This window comes from Vanellus vanellus, assembly GCF_965231255.1.
Source record: "Vanellus vanellus genome assembly, contig: HAP1_SCAFFOLD_260, whole genome shotgun sequence".
Classification (NCBI taxonomy): Eukaryota; Metazoa; Chordata; class Aves; order Charadriiformes; family Charadriidae; genus Vanellus; species Vanellus vanellus.
Window position 1 is genome coordinate 189,461 of NW_028127873.1, and position 16,867 is coordinate 206,327.

The following is a 16,867-nucleotide window of genomic DNA, read 5'->3' on the forward strand; positions in this document are numbered from 1 at the left end:
CAGATGGAGAGATGGGAGGCGGCAGCAAGGCCTCTCTTTTGGTGGCAGCGCAGTCAACATGGTTTGTGAAATCCTCTCTTCAGCTTGGAAACTTGTGCCTGTTACTGAGAAGCTTTTCCCAATAGGATTTTTCTCAGACCTCCTCTTACTCACCTGTGTGAGCAGCCTTGAACTCAGTGTACTGGGTTTTTTTCTGTTATTTATCTCATCCATACCTCTCTGTCACTTTTTGTTGGGGATCTCATGGGCATCAGAAAAGCAAAGGATTCTCCTTTGGCTCTGCTGTGGGAGGAAAAACTGTCCTGATTGCCCCTTTTTTAAGGAAAAGAGATACAGGTGATGCCTAGGAGATTTTTCCCTGCGTCTGATGAAACTTGTGTCAATCTCAAGAATATTTATGGCTGACATGAGTCTGTTTGGTCAATGTTTTTTTTTATTTACAGTGAAGAATGCCAGACCTGAGGGCTCACGTAACGAGCAGTCTGCTGCAGTTTCCAGAGGTGACTCTTGAGGCAATTGGGGAAGAGGAGAGGAGCCGCAATTCTGTGCTGTGCGGGAAGTTTTCTAGAGGTGAGCATTTTCCTTTAAATTTGGACTTGGTATAAAGTTGTTATTGCCTGGAGGTTACCGGAAGCATCGGGTCATAGTATCAACTGTGCCAGGTCGGTGCTGTTAAGGTGCATCAGGCTTAGCGAGACCAAAAAGGATGCTTCAACGTATGCTAATATTAGAACATTGGTATAGTTAAACTTTGAAGTTATAACAACCTGCACCGATCTTGTGCAATTCAAATAGTTTACTTAAACATGCTGAGTCAGTGAGCCCTCCTCAATTTTTAATTCCATAAGAAAGCATTTTCAAAAAGGGAATAGAGGTGTTTTTGGCGGTATTTATTTGCACCGGCTCTATGACCATCGTAACATCGTGTGCAGAAATAGTTCTTCTAGGCTGTTACAGAGGCACCCGCCCTGCTTTTTCTTTTCTAGTCTGAATAAAAACAGAAGGAAGAGGATAACGCTGTTAAGTGCTGCAGCCATATTTCCAAAGTATCTACTAGGATGCAGATGAGTCCCCCGGGAGAAGGTGTCCTGTGTCAAGGACAATTAATCAACTAGGAATGAATTGGCTTAGATTTATTATGTGGGAAGCCCGCTTGAAGACTTGCATTCCCATATGCATTTCGATGATTTCTAGCAAAACCAAGCCGAATGTGGTCTAAAGACTCTAGGTCAAGATATTGTAATCTTTATCCCAAACAATTCAGATTCTTCAGTGCAGGAATGACAGGTACAAATGCAAAAGAATAAATAAGGCTGTTAATTTTAAGAGGTATGGCCTGAGGATTTCAGTGGGTGATTTAAGGAAGTGACCAGAACGAGGTAAGTCGGTCTTCCTCTGTTAGGTCCTTTTAGGGAAGGAAAGGGGCAGCGACTGTGATTTTTCAGTTGTTTTCAGTCTTCTCTTGGACACTTGCTTTAGCCAGCTTTCTTTTCTCTTCCAGGGAGGAATGGCCTAGCGTGGTTGGCGCGTGGTCCTCAGCTTGAGGTAGTGAACTCTGTGACAGCAGAGCGGCTCTCTGCGCACCGTTTCAGTGGAGTAAAGAAACAGCCTCCCACTGTTCGTGTGGTGAAGGAGTTTTCCTGGCAGAAGAGAACCGGACTACTGGTTGGGTTGGAAGAAGCAGAGGGAAGTGTTCTCTGTCTGTATGACCTTGGAACATCACGAGTGGTGAAATCGGTTGTTCTTCCTGGAATGGTACGTACTTTTTAATTGGAGAAGCGAAGCTTTTATGTTGTTAGGTGCTGCATGACCCTGTCTCAGGACAAGCTTTGGAGCGCCTCTTTGTAGGGGGTATTTCTTGTCTAGTGCATTAACGTACTGTCACTTGAGAGTATCCAGCTGAGAGAGCCTTGAGGTAAAATCTTGGGCACAATGGTACTGTTATCTTTTGAGTTTAGGGATAGTAAACCAAGTTTTCTAGTTTCATCATAGAGCACAAAGTTACCTGATTCTCCACTTCCACAAAAGGGCATTGAAAAATACCTTTTGTTTGGCACGAGTGAAAAAATAAATCACTACCCCTTAACAGGTCTGTAACAGAAATTTCTGAAATGCTTTTTTCTGTCAGAATGAAATTTCTGTCAGGAATTCCGTCTTTCAAAGATCTCGGTCTTCCATAGTTGTGCTGTAAATGACTTGGACCCTTTCCCATGAATCTTAGCCTAGCAAGCAGGTGACTTTAGAGCAGACCACAGTTTCTGTTTTGCTTGTTTGTAATGCTACAGTGTGCTTACTCGTCTCAAGCACTTGTATTGCGGTACTTTCTAAAGCGAGGAGTTGGGTTGGTGCTCCACTGGGTGCGTTTGCCTACCGTCTGGGTAAATCTGAGAGTTGTAGCTGGAAAGACAAGTTGTGTGCTGGCATAGGCGTATAATCAATAAGTAAATTATGTGTGTGAAAAAGGACGTAGCTTTATTAAGTTTTATTTCTGAAATCTAAGCAAGCTGGGAAGAAGAACAGGAAAGGGGAAGAAGGAACATGTCATGTATTGAGTCTGTGTCTACAGAAGTGTTTTGAAACCAAATAGAGTTATAAGTCTCAGTTGTATCAGGGAGTCTTTCCATACCACAAAAAGAGTGGTTGAGGAGAAAATATGACGAAGCCTTGGGGGGACAAGTTGGCTGTTGTGTGATGAAGGTTGTGAATTTGGGAATAAAGCCAAAGCTTATCTGAGTTTCTGCTCTTATGGCCTGAATGCTCTTGATTACAAACCTGTCTGGTCTGTTGCTTTCATTTCGCTTCCTATCTTTTTGCTCTGAGGTTAGGTGAGCATAGGCAGGACACAGGTGTTGCTGGTTGGACTGTTGACTTCTGTGGACAACAAAGTTATCCAGGTTAACAGCAACTTCAAGTAATTCCGGACCGAGGTGTCAAGCCATGAGTGTATTAATACAGGGTATGTGTAGTGACTGTATGACTGTCTTTTAGTGGAAGAGTAGGTGTGTAGTTGCTCAGAGAGAAAAGGAATGACTTAGAAAACAGAACTTATAAGCTTAGAAAGAATTTTGGCTTTTTTTTTTTTTTGTCATGGCAACAGCTCTTTTTACCCTCTGGAGGATATACATGTGAAATGCAGCAGAAAACTGAAAATGTTAAAGGAGTCTTATTGGAATTGGTTTCTAGTAAAAGCAATTCTGAATTAAAAACATTAGTTCTGTTAAATGGGTTTATAATGGTTGTATGTTTCAGAAGTATGGAATGGTAATTTCCCAAGTTTTCCTGGTTTGTATGAGGCAGAGGGGTAGCATTTGGATCCTGTGAGCTGAGAAAAGTTTTCTGAGTTCATTCCCAGAATGAGTCGGCATTAGTCTAGGAGCATATGAAAAGCCTGTGCAGAGCGCAGTGGAAAACTAGGCCGTTTCAGGAGCTTCTAGGTGGTAAATGTCAGTGTTAAAATCGGGAAACGTTGTTGGAAGACCGTATGTACAAATGGAGAAGATTCATTTGGCGCCAGTTGAACAACGGAAACAATCTTAGAAGAGAAAGAAGTTGGAAGCGACACTTGAACTTTGGCTAATTGCGCAGCAAGCTGTGTAGCGTATTTCTGCTTCCCTCATAACAGTCCTCAAGACTTGGAGCAGCAAGAATTGGAACAATCAAAGCGCTTGCGATAGTCCTTCGAGTAGGAGAGAAGACTGGAAATTTGATTTGATTTAGAGGGAATCTGAAACAGGAAATGACAGTGGTCTAAATTGCTCCGGGTGCTTCTAAGATTAGAATTCTCGTGAGCAAGATGAAAGGTAAATTGTGGAGCAGGTCGCCAGGCAGAGTAGTGGCAACAAGTGCTTGATAGGGGAGAGGAGAAACCTTTGGGGCTTTGGGGTTTGGTTATTTTTCCCCACCTCTGGGGGTAAAAATAGAAGATAAAAAATGGACTACCTTGTGAAGTTCACTCCCTTGCTTTATTTTCCTGTAACAGTTTGTTGTTGATGTAAAGCTTCCTGTTTGCATTGGGTTGCATTTTGTGAGAGGGCTAAACGATAGCCTGTGTCCTTCTGTTGTATAGCTTCAGTGCAGGAGTCTTCCTGTGCTTGTGCTCTGCTCTGGCAGTGGGTATTGTCCTGGGACGTGTTGCAACACGTGCTGAAAAATCTGTCCTCACCTTGTAACAGAGGTGCATGCCGACTGCTTGGCATGTTAGAGAGCAGCGCGCGCTTCTTCCTTCCATAGTTCATTATTTCTAAGTAGGAAATGGAAGTTGGTAAGCTGTAATAATAGACTGCACCTTTTCAGTTGAAGTTAATTCCGTGAAATAGCTGTAGGAAATACAGTAAAGGGAAGGCAATAAGAGATTTTTGTACAGGGCTGTTTTCTTTTTCTTTTTCCTTGATAGAATCGGAAACCATGCTTTGTTTTTAAGTCTTATGCTCCTGTATTTACTTTCTTGTTTGTGATGTGCCAGTTCTGGCTTCCCTTTTGAATGATTTCGACTTGGGTTGTCAAACAGCTGAAATATTAACTTGTAGTTTTCCTGCAGGTAACTGCTATAGAGCCCATAACGAGTCACGGAGGAGCCAGTGTGAGCACTCAGCACCTTCATCAGAGCCTGCAATGGCTCTTTGGAGTGGCAGCAGTGGCTACAGATGTTGGTCATCTACTTCTGGTTGACCTTTGTTTGGATGATTTGTCTTGCAGTGAGAACGATATCGAAGCATTGGGTAAGCTTCAGTTTTTAAACATGAATTGAGGTGTAAGAAAAAGTGTGTCTTTTAAAGAAGCAGTATGCATCCCGCTTTGAAGATACTAGTGTGCAGACATTTGTGAGTACTGACTGCAGGTGGCGGTCTGACATTGTATAGTCCTGAACTGATTAAAGCTAGGAGTGGCTGATTACTCCTCCTAGTGTTATAAATGCCCCCTCCCACCGAGATCGCTGTGTCACTATGGTTCTTGCCAGTGAGGTGCGGGAGTTTTACCATCTGAGTCGGTGCAGCTGCCTGGTAGGAAGTTGTGTCGGAGGTGCCCTATTTCTTGGGAACGTTCTTTGGCTCGTCTTAAGTGACTTGGGGCAAATTCTAGGCTTGTTTTCTAAAAAAAATCCAACTTGTCAAAACCCCTGCATTTGGATGAATGAAATCTCTGATTGGTGTATTCAGATTGCATCCACTGTTTTAACTATTACAACAGTGGCTTCAGGAGTTGGTGTCATTTCAAATAGCTTCACTGTGAGGCCCAAACTCCTGATGTATGGAGTCCAAGAGGAATTTGTCTATGAAGGTTACGCTTCTACTTGATTTTTGCCTACGAGTGAGAATACGTGTCCGATCAGAGAGTTATTATGTTCTTTGAAGACGTACAAAATGGAAATGGCAAAAAAAGTGCTGCATAAATTGGTATTTTGCCTGGGACGGTCGACTTAGATTATGGGTTTTGTGACGTCAGCGTATAAAATGCACGCTAAATGGCATCACGCATTCCTTGTTTTGTGTGTGTAGATCTGGAAGTTGTCACTAGAAGTCCTGCTCAAGTCCCACAGAGGAGAGAAGCTGTGACCAGAGAAGGGAGACGTCTCTGTGTTTATTTAGAAAATCCTTCCGGAACAGCAGTGTCAACCCTGTGCTACATAAGCAGAAGCAATCAGCTCGCTGTGGGTTTTTCAGACGGCTACCTGTCACTGTGGAACATGAAGACTTTGAAGAGGGAGTAAGTAGGCCTTTACCCTTGGCCACGCCTGGAGGGGCAGCGGTCTCCATTTTTTGCCTAAGGAAGTATGTGAATTTAAAGAGGAATTTTTCAGGGACTGAACCCAGTATGAGTACAATCTTGGAATGTGTAGAAATCCTCTTCTGCAATACCTTTTAAGTCACACCTGCATTAAGTGGATGGCCTTCTCCTGCGTGCACTGGGATTGTTTTCCTTATTGTGCCTGTGGATTGAGGAATTGTAACCCAAAGAAGCATGCTTTCCACGTCAAGCAGCTGGGATGCGATAGAGCCGATTTTTATCAGACAGTCTGTTCTACCAGTAGTATTCAGTGAAACTGTTGTTTCCCTGTGTGCGTATTTTGATGAAACTGATTTGAGGAACTCTTTTTCAGATCCAGTAACTGCACCTAGGGCATACTTTGAAAGGCTGAAGTATGTTAGTGGTGTGATTTTGGTGATGCTAGTCGTTAAAATGTGCAGGAGGAAACAAGTGAGAGACGAAAAATCAGTAGCTGATCTGTGTCTGAAAATATATTCTTTCCTCCACGTCAGCTTTGGCTGAAATCAGAGATTGACCCATTCCGAGGCAACGATGCGTGTGAATGAAAGTTTGCTTGCAACACTTGGCGGTGAGAATAAGGGAGGTGTAAATTTATAAGTAAGAAAAATTAAGAGGTGATTTAAGATCTGCCAAAGAGCAATCTCACTTGAAATATTTGGCCAGCTTCAGACAGGGATTCACTTCAGCACGTCTGCAGCGACTCACCAGAAGCTGTTGGATGCATAGCCAGTGGAGGAATAATTAGGTGGCAAGAATGGACTGTGAAGGTACCAATAAGATTCACAAGTCTGGAAGAAAAATGCTTTGTGTAGTCCAAGAAATGAGAAGCTACTTGTGTTTGGCACTGTTTTAAATTTGTTCAGAAGATATGCTGCATCTGAAGTTCAATATTGAAGTAGGCTACAACAGTAGGAGCAATCTTTTGCCTGGCTGCTGAAGTAATCCTTTATGATGTTCCTCCTCCTGAGGCAGAGGAGGACATAAGCCCAGGTTATTGCGTTTGCTGGACAGGAGTTTCCTCACCTCTTGACTGTTGCATATACAGTTGTCTCTTCCTTGACTCACTTGTTTGAGATGGAAGTATGACCTTGTGTACTTTGAGGATAAGCTCGTAAGGTCTTCTTTTCATGGAAGAAGCTGCTACCCTTCTACAAACAGTTAGGGCCGGTAGGCTCACCTTTTCTTTTTTCTTTTTCTTTTTTTCTTTTTCTTTTTCTTTTTTTTTTTTTTTAACGTTGTAGGCACCACTCTCAGCTTGAAGGAGGAAGGATTCCTGTCTATGCTGTCACTTTTCAAGAGCCTGAGAATGATCCTCTCAATTGTTGCTACTTGTGGGCTGTTCAGTCTACACAGGAAAGGTGAATAAACACTTCAGTGTCACTTCAGTGAGCCACTGAATTTTATTTTTTTTTAATATGTTTGTCAGCATACAGTCGATACAGGTATATTTGTTTTGTTTCTTGAGCTATGCAGGAGATTCTGTCAGGTAGGGAAGGTTTTAAGCTGACAATGCCATTTTTACAGGCTTTAAGAGATGTGAAGAGGGACCCGGTAGTTCCCGCCTTCGGAAAGAAGGCAAAGCAACTGTGGCTGCATTTTTGCGCTTGCATTCTTAAATGATTTCCTTTTGTTTCTTGCTGACTGCTTCACGGTTTGTTTGATGCTCCCAGCATGGTATTAAAATACCGTTAAAAGCAGCTGAGGCTGCAGATCTAGAAGACTAAAGGTGCCGATACAACAGCCCGCTGCCCCTAAAGGAGGGCGGTGACAGTATTGGCGATTGCCTTGTGCCAGCTTCGGCAGTCGTGAGCCAGTGAGCCTTCGTGAGCCAGTTCAGCTCACCTGGAGGGAAGGATTCAGCAGAGAAGTCAACGGTTTCCTGCTGGATGACTGCATCACATCGGAATGCGGGAGGGTGCAGTGGGTGCAGGAGAGGGACCGGAACTTTGGTGGTAAGGGAAGGGGAGAAAGATCTCTCTCTCTTTCAGCATCATCTCAGCCGTTCCGAGAGCGACAGTCTTTTTAAGTTTGACTTTAAAGCAGTTGTGATCGAGACCTCTTGGCTGTGAAGAAGTCTATCCAACAAGTTTTAGTCCATGCAATGTATTAAAGCTTTCAAAATGTATGGTTAGCATTTGCCCTTGGAGCTTTTAGTGCCAAAATGTCCTCTTATGTATTTTAGTGGCTAAATGTGGCCAGTTACCGTGTTTTGGGAAGCGGTGTTTTTCTTGTCAGCAAGAGCGTGCTATTAAGAAAACGTCGGTCTAGAACTAATGAAATGATTATGAGGATTATAAAGCATCTTTGTAATCTAATTTCCTCATTGATACCCTTTTCAGCGAAGGTGATGCGCTGAGTTTACATCTGTTGCAGTTAACATTTGGTGACAGAAAGTGCTTGGCATCAGGACAAGTCATGTATGAGGTAAGATGTGCACGCGTGTGAAAAGAAGAGTTATTTTCTGTGGGTGAGCATCAGCTGAGTTTGCAGGGCTAATATTGACCATCAAAATTCAGAGCTGACTGGAAAAAAAGTAGTCTTTTGCTGAGTCTTCTTGGGCCTGGCCTTTGTGCATGCTTTTTGAAAACAAGGCGTACAATTTTGTGCTGCAGTGTCGTGTGTTGCAACTAGATTCGTCTGCAAAGAGCCCCTACCAATTCAATTCCTGAAGAGGAAGCAGCTTTTACAAATAAAATTATTCTTAAACAGCAAATTGAGGGCATGTAGGAAGAAAAGACAGGGCCTCGAATAGCTTTGTTTAACCAACCTGCAGACTTGAATAAGCTTCCCTCTGTCTCCCTTTCTCCAAAGACGGTCATCTATACCTGTTTCTTCTTTGCTGATCTTTGGATTTAGTTTCTTGGTTTCCTTTTGAGCTCTGTCAGCTGTACTTCACATGAAATGTACCTACAGCGTCTCTTACGTGGTGATGATCCTGAAACCTTGTAGCTGTAAAGATAACTTGTTCTTCTCTTTGGCTGGGTTACCTATTGAATCCACTCTCAGAGCCAGCAAAATATGTAAATACAGTAAACAGTGGGATGACTCGTTCAGAAGAGAATACAGAAATGTACAAGCTGGCTCCAAAGGTGGTGCGTTTAAAATGCAGGTGAGGTATCATTATATCTCTGGTATGTAACAGATATAGGGCGCATCTGTGTAATGTAGAATTCTATTCAGTAGTATGCTCGGAAGTCTTCCAAAACCTTTTTGAGGGGAAAGTAATCTTAATTCAGAGCAAGCCTTTCCTCCTATTTTGATCCTTTGTCTTGCATATTCTCAACAGGACAAACCCCAAAAGGTGCATTAGGCCAGGATCTGTACTCTTCCGTGGGCACTTTTAGTCCCAGAACACTTCCTTGGAATCACAGCTTGGTCGGTACCACATGACTGTCTGCCTACACGGCTGTCTGAGACAAGTTTCTTTCCATCCTCACTGGCAGAAAAGCGTCTACTTTCATATCGGAGTGTGACCAGTGCATCTCATTTGAAAACTCTCTTCCTGTTTTACTGGTCGATAAAGTCCCTCCTTCATCACTTCCATACAATGGAGTTCCTTAAGTGGGATTTGCTTGCCCCAGTGTGGGAAGTTTCAAATAGACTGCTTTGCTTCAGAAGTTGTCTTAGGCAGGAATTGTTTTGGTATTATTTTGCCCTTTCCCTCTGCGCCCTCTTTGTGGAGGACTGGCTCTTCATATATGAACGAAAGTCTAAATTTCTAGCTCTTAAAATTAGTCTCTGACAGGTTTCTGGAGTTTTAGTACTTTACCTGATGAAACTGTCTTTTGGAGTGGTGGATGTCTCGTTCAGGACAACATCTTTTATTAAAATTGGGTGTAGTGATCATTCATTCTGTACCAAAAATGAGGCTCTTTGCCTATGCTTCACATCAGTTTTTCAAAGAGATGGTTTTCATTTTCCTCATCTCCTCTGCACGTCTGTTATTTTTTTTTAGGAATGAAAACCATAATTTTTTGTAATTATTACTGGTTTTAGACAGCCTTGATATTTATTTGAAACATTTCCTGGAACTATGAAGAGAAAGCTTGCCTCTTCTCAGGTGAATTAGATGTATGTTATGAGATCATATGGGAATGTGTTGTTTCATGCTAATTTAGGAAAGTTTTAGGAAACTTGGGTAGAACGTGGTGTGATCCGTTTCTGGGTTGGCTTTTGTTTGGTGGTGGTGGATTTTTGTTGTTTTTTTGTTTGGTGTCCACAGTACGCCCAGTCTTGCACCGTACAGCAGACAGTTTGAAGCAATGCTGTGTTTGGAAAGACGGTTCATTTTAGTTAATGCTTACTTAGCAACTGGTGGCATCAGGGGTTGAACACAATCCTGCCGAGGTTTCAGTGTATCTCAAAGCAGTTTGCTTACTCTGTAGTGCTTTGTGATCCTAAATGCCTTGGCCACGTGCATCCCATGTCCTCTCTGTTTTCCCCTTTTGCTGTTGGCTGTGCTCGGTGAAGGACCTGAGGGCCATTCACCCATTTCACCCAATTCACCCATTAATCAGTCTCTGACAAGATGAGAAGAGGAGGTGGCAGGAGCTTATGTGGTTTGAAAGAAGATTGTTCCTCAGTAAGAAGTTCTCGTAGTTCCCAGCGAGGGATGTGCGTTCACTCTGGCGATGTGCCTCTAGATCATACCTCTCGACAGAGCTTTAGCTGCTGCGATGGCGTGACTTCTCTGACTTCATCAGTTCTGTGACCAAGACACGGAGGAAAGAGCTTTGTGTGCATGCGTGCTGCGTTATTTCAGATATCTCTTTGTAGATATATATTTAGGTTTATAAAGAAACCTTGACATTGCAAGGAAGTCTGCAAAACACATTTAGATCTGAATGATGTTAGGGAAATGCTAGAGTTTGAAAACGTGCCTGGTCTGTACCGCCAAACTTAGCTGTTGGGGTTTGACACTGAATTCTCTTGCATGTCATTTGTAGTTTCTATTTATTGTCACAAATAAGCTCATGGGAAATATACACGGTAAAATATGCTTATTATATGAGATATAGAGTGTCTTTCATATTTAGCTATAATGTATGTTTTTATCTCAAAATGACCCTTTGTCTCTTCTGTTGTTTCCCCAGGGTTTGAAAAACTGTGACGAGAGGTACACTTTAGATCTCACGGGAGGAGTCTTTCCCTTGAGAGGGCAGATCAGCAGTATTAAACTACTCAGCTGTCAGACCGTAGAAAAATTTCTCAGCCCTGTTGACAGAGAGGATAGCATTATTGAAGGTTTGTTCTGATGCCTGTGTTTGATTATTTTAAAATACGTGGGTTTGGAATGTAAGCAATGGATGCTGTTCTGGCCACAGGGTCTGAAAGCCTTAAATATCTGTACAGACTGGATTGTTGGGATTATTGAAAAAGACAAACCGTGTGCTTAAGTTATGTGAGACTTCTTTAAGGTAAAAACTAGGTGAGTTTTCACGCTTGCTGACATGCTCTAGCGATGTATGGTGGGGTCATCTGTATACTGCTGGTCAGGCATTTTATTCCTTCAGCTGTCACCTTTGAACAATAAGATCATTCTCTCCACTGCTTTGGAATGTGATCTGAATCTCTTTTTGCCCTGTTCAAACCTGTTTGCGTGTCTACTTCCAGATGGTAGTCCCTCACAGGTGGTGTTCCCCAGGGCTCAGTACTGGGGCCTGATGTCTTTAATACCTACCTTTATTAATGATCTGGACAGAGGAATGGAGCGCACCCTCAAGAATTTTTCAGAGGACACCAAGCTGAGTGGGAGCCTTGATCCGCTTGAGGGTAGGAAGGCTCCACAGAGGGATGTGGACAGGCTGGCTGGCTGGACTGAGGCCAATGGTCTGAGGTCCAACAAAGGCCAAGTGCCAGATCCTACGCTTGTGTCATAACAACCCCATGCAACAGTACAAGCTTGGGGAAGAAGTTCTCAGGATCACAGCCATCGAGGGGAGAGAGAGCACTTCACAGCAAAGTTTCTAATTGATATCGAATGTGATGTTCGTTGTATGAAATCGACTTGTTGGCCAGGTCGGGTCAAGTGCCCGGGTGTCGCTCCTCTATGATTCTAAGAGTGGCTGGAAAGCTGCCTGGTGGAAAAGGACCTGGGGGTGCTGGTCGACAGGCATCTGAATAGGAGCCGACAGTGTGCCCAGGTGGCCAAGAAGAGCAATAGCATCCTGGCATGTCTTAGAAATAGTGTGACCGGCAGGAGTCGGGAAGGGATTGTCCTGCTGTACTCGGCACTGGTGAGGCCACAGCTTGAAGACCGTGTTCAGTTTTGGGCCCCTCCCTGGAAGAAAGACCTTGAGGTGCTGGAGCATGTCCAAAGAAGGGCAATGAAGCTGGTGAGAGGTGGAGAGCACAAGTCTTGCGATGAGCGGCTGAGGGAACCGGGGTTGTTTAGCCTGCAGAAAAGAAGGCTGAGGGGAGAGCTTCTTGCTCTCTTCAGCTACCTGAAAGGAGGCTGTAGTGAGGTGGGGGTCAGTCTCTTGTCCCAAGTAACAGGATGAGAGGAAATGAGCTCAAGTTGTGCCAGGTCTGGTTTAGAATGAGTATTAGAAACAAATTCTTCACGGGAAAGGTTGTAAAGCATTGGAACAGGCTGCCCAGGGAAATGGTTGAGTCACCATCCCTGGAGGTATGTAAGAGACCTGTCGCTGTTAGGTTAATGGTTGGACTCAACGATCTTAAGGGGCTTTGATCTTAAGGGTCTTCATCTGAAATGCCTTTGGATTAAGAGAACTGGTGTTGTGTGTGTAAGTGTGGAGGTGTGAATGTTGTGAATAGTTTATGTTAAAATCTCTATTCCAATTTCTGGTTTGTCAGGGTTTCTTTGTTTATTTGGTGTGAGAATTGTGGTCTTTCGTTCGGAATATGCATGGAAAGGAGCTATTCTTAAAACTCGTCATTGAGTCAAAGCTGGAAATGAATAATGCCAGCTGTGTGAGACAAGCATATACGACAATTATTTGTATGCTTTCTAAAAGTCGCAATGTATGTGTTCCTAGCATGCTTTTTTTGCTAAACTGTTCATCTAGCTAAACGTCTTGATCAGCTCTTCATGTACGGAGAACTTAATTAGCTAATAATTGTGTATTTGACTTTGCTTAGAACGGATGCAATTTGAACAAGCAAAAGGGGCAGTATGACTGAAACCTGTCGCAGAGATGTTTGCTGCTCTGTAATTTTTTTCACTACTCTTAGTAAGTTGTGTTTCATGAGTGATAGAACAAAATTAAGCCAAAATCGAAAGTGGTGTTTTAAAAATATCGGATCTACCCTATTTTCTGCAAATAAAACAATGTCTTCTCTTTTACAGCAATATATCCTGACATCAGTGTAGCAGTCTTCAGTTGGCAAGTGCAAACATACGGTCAAGGCAAACCATCTACTTATTTGGGCGTATTTGACATTAACAGCTGGTATCATGCTCAAATGCCAGACTCGCTAAGGTAGATTTTTATTAAGTTGCTTTCAATATCCCTGCAAATAATTCATTTGAATGTCGGCGTTTAGCTGACGCCCTTGTTTTCTTTAAGGCCAGAAGAGTTCCTTCATGATTGCCCCTATTTTGCTTTGTGGTCACTGGAGACTGTGACAAGCATGACTTCTCCCGAGCTCCTTTTGGATATTCTGGTACATGAGCGCAGTCTACGTCGGGAAGTTCCTCCTTTTTATCCACCACCGGAGCAGTTTTTTAATCCGAGTGCCTGTACTTTTGGTAGGTATTTCAGTGCTTTTAAGAGCGATAAGCTTAAAATGAGATGCTATTTCTCGGTTCTCTTGTTCATTGTCTGTCACACAAAAACCAAACCCAACCCCCCACACCCCCAACCCAACTCTGATGACGTTGTACTAACGAGGTATTTCCTCTTGTGAAATATATCTGGCAGTCTGCGGAGTTTTGCTGCTTTTGTGACGTAGCCTGTGAAGTGGTGCTGGTTATAGAAGGAAATGACTTGGAACTGAAGCTCAAAGTACTCAGTTCTATCTTTCCAGATACTGCTATGTAAACAATGTAAACTGGTCATAACATAACTGAGAGAGTCTGGAAGGTTGTCAAACGTTTGTTGTTTCTGCAGATGGCACGTGCTTGCTGAACTCCGGAGTTGTTCACATGACTTGCACCAGCTTCCAGAAGGAGGTGACCTTTTATTCTGTCTCTGTTGAGAATGTCACGAGGTGGACATTTTCTAAGCTTTCTGTTGCACTGCTTTCAGTGTCTGAGACCATTTAATGCTCCTCCTGCCCATCCACACGCGTAATTGCAATTGTAGCCTGTCACCAGATTTATGCAAATGCTCATGCTTTAGGTCCGCTCTTGGGACTGTAAAACCACCACGGTCTCCTGTGGAAGCATGATCAGGGATTGGATGTCTAGAAAGGAATGCAATGTTGCTCTAGGAGCAAGAACAGAAATGTTGTGGAAGTCGGGGAAAGCTGTTACTTCTTTACGAGCCATCGGTCAAACTGCCTGCATAGTCTTGAGTTAGAGTTTTTATCCCCGATTAACTGGAAAAAAGGGAGCCAGAATGGAGAAAATGAGAAATTACTTAACTGTTTGAGAAGAACGGAAACTTTTTTTCTCCCAAACTTGGCCCAATTGCAACTTCCGAGCCACTGCCCAGATTGTGACAAATAATGTTGACTTAAGTTTCAGCTCGCTAAATATTTCCAACATGGATCAGCTTCTGCACAAACAAGCATCGAAAGGATCTTCCAAAGCGTGGTTTACAGTTGTGTGTTAGTTTAGCTGCTATAGAATGCATTTTGTGTCAGTGGTCAGGGAAAAAGCAAGGCGTGTGTATCGAGAGAGAAGCTAGAAAATACTCAATCATTGCAAGGGCTGCTCTTTTCTTTCACAGGATTTTTAAAATAAACTGTAACTGTTAGTTTGGCTGCCGTCTTTAAGACTCGGCATAGTAACGCTTACTCAGATGGCTAAGCCAAAGCACATTCCTGATGCAGGCTTTCTGACAGTTTAAGGGGACGTTTCTATAATTTCTCTTAGCGGTTACCCAGGCCCTTAGTGACCGACTAACAATGCGGCCTTTATCAGTAGTTTTGGATTGATGTTTCAGACCCTGAATTTTTTGAAGAAATCTGTCCCTTCAATGACTGAAGCCATTGGTGAGAGCTACCACAGGTGTCTGGTAGCTGGCTTGCTGTCTCCAAGACTCGTCGATGTCCAGCCATCCAGTTTGAGCCAGGTGAGCGCATATGAGGGAATCAAGGGGGAGATACAGCCCTCTGGTTTGGCGGGGCTGGAGAGGCTACAAGACATGATAATGTGGTTTTCGTATTATTTGCCAGTTGCCCTGAAATACGAGTGTTGGCTGGAGTTAGCAGAAGAAATAGTATGCTTAGCCGCAAACTACGGAGTTTGACTGGGAACAGCCCTAAGAGATTTGTCTTTAGAGACCCGTCTCTTAATTCTGGGCCACAGACATGCACAAGGAAGCGTGCGCTCAGTGCTGGTCACGCGCAACATCAAGCCTCTTTCCCTCAGAGCAACCTCCATCCCCATCAGTTTCTCGAAGCATGAAGTTTAGTGCAGTAGCTGACGATGGGGGTGTCTCTCTGGGATGCGAGCTGTTGCAAACGTCAGCTTGCTGCACTACACACGACCGTTTGCTTCCAAGGAAGAGAGCTGTGGTAAAGGATTACTGGTGTCAGGTGAAAGCAGATCTTCACCTCTGCGGCCTTTGCCTTGTGCTACAGTAGCCCAACGTACTCCTCTTAGACTGCCCTCTTGTTGCTGCAACACCGTCATCACCTTTATCTCATGACGCTCACTGCCTTCTGTCTCCTTTATCTCGCCATAGTGACTTCACCCCCTCTGTCACAGGTTTTCCTTTGGCACCGACCGTTCTCTCTCATCTGAAGAGCTTCATGAGAGATGGAGTCTTTGTGATGAACAGCCCGTCTGTTTTTTAATAGCCTTTGCTGGATTGTGACTGTGCCGTTCGGAGACTTGTTATGCATTTGAGCAGGGATTCCTTTGGAATGTTAGTGAGACAAATTGCAGCAGTAGGGTCGAGAAGCTTGGTTTGCAGTTTTGTTTGCCACTGTGAATAGCATTTGGTGTGTTTCCTTGCCTGCAACCAGTTTTCAGAAAAAGATGGAAATATCACATGTGTGTTCCACTGTGTAGAAATCCCTTGGAATGTAACGATTTTGCCTAGAAGGGAAAATGCTTTTGAATGTCTTTAAAAAAACCCAACTAAACAAAACCCCCAAAAGAGCAAAGTAAAAGTTTGTGGAGGAACCTTTCACCCTTCCTGCACTCCTGATGGCAACCTTACACGCACGGAATGCGTAATGGGGAGTGGCAGAGGATGTTACAGAAAAGAGCTAATTGGAAGTCAGTGCATGAAGCCTGTACTGCAGAGGCATGGATCTAAAGATCAGAATTAGCCTTCAGTAAGTTGAAATGTCAGAGGAAAAGTTACTGTGCTCCTCAGACCAAGGAGCAGTCCAGCCTGTGGCTCAAATTAAGACAAAGAATGTGGAATGACTCGCATGTCTCCGAATTGACTTTGTGATGTCTGACTGAGTATACAGCTAGAAACAAACATTCACCGTTGATGGTTCAGGTGCTGAAAGTAAGAAAGATTCTCATTTTATTCTGTCTGTTATGTTTAGGAGGAGCAGGTGGAAGCGGTATTGTCAGCTGCTGTCCAGACAGGTTCTGCAGAACTTCTGAGAGGATGCATTAAACGTTGGACATCTGAAGGTAATACTTCTTGCCTTCTTTTAAGGTGACGTATTTTTTGAGTTTGAAATTTTTGATTCATTTCTTTTTTGTTCTCTTTTTTTCTAAAGTTGCCAGAAGTTCTGCAGTAGCCCAATCTGGCAAGATCCTTCCTCGAATTGAAAGGAAGCGGGCTGTTGAGAGAGCCAAGCCTTACCATTTGCCTTCATTGGTATTAAGAGAAGGTAACTTTTAGGAGAGGGAATATAGTGGACAACTCACTGTCACTTTGATTACACAAGGCTGATATGTTTCCCTTCTTGCTTTACAGACTCAAGACCAAAGCCATTATCAACAATAACGAAACAAGCTCATGTGGGAAATGTGTGTAAAAGAGAAAATTTCCTCAGTCACGTA

The 16,867-nt window shown here is 43.3% G+C and overlaps 1 long non-coding RNA gene across 1 annotated transcript; it reads left to right on the plus strand.

The window, feature by feature from the left end:
* The first annotated feature begins 10,894 nt into the window (after positions 1-10,894).
* Positions 10,895-13,313, plus strand: LOC309684917. Its single transcript, XR_014270373.1, has 3 exons — positions 10,895-11,010; positions 13,076-13,208; positions 13,296-13,313. It is a non-coding gene; the product is annotated as an uncharacterized lncRNA (long non-coding RNA).
* Positions 13,314-16,867: the final 3,554 nt, after the last annotated feature.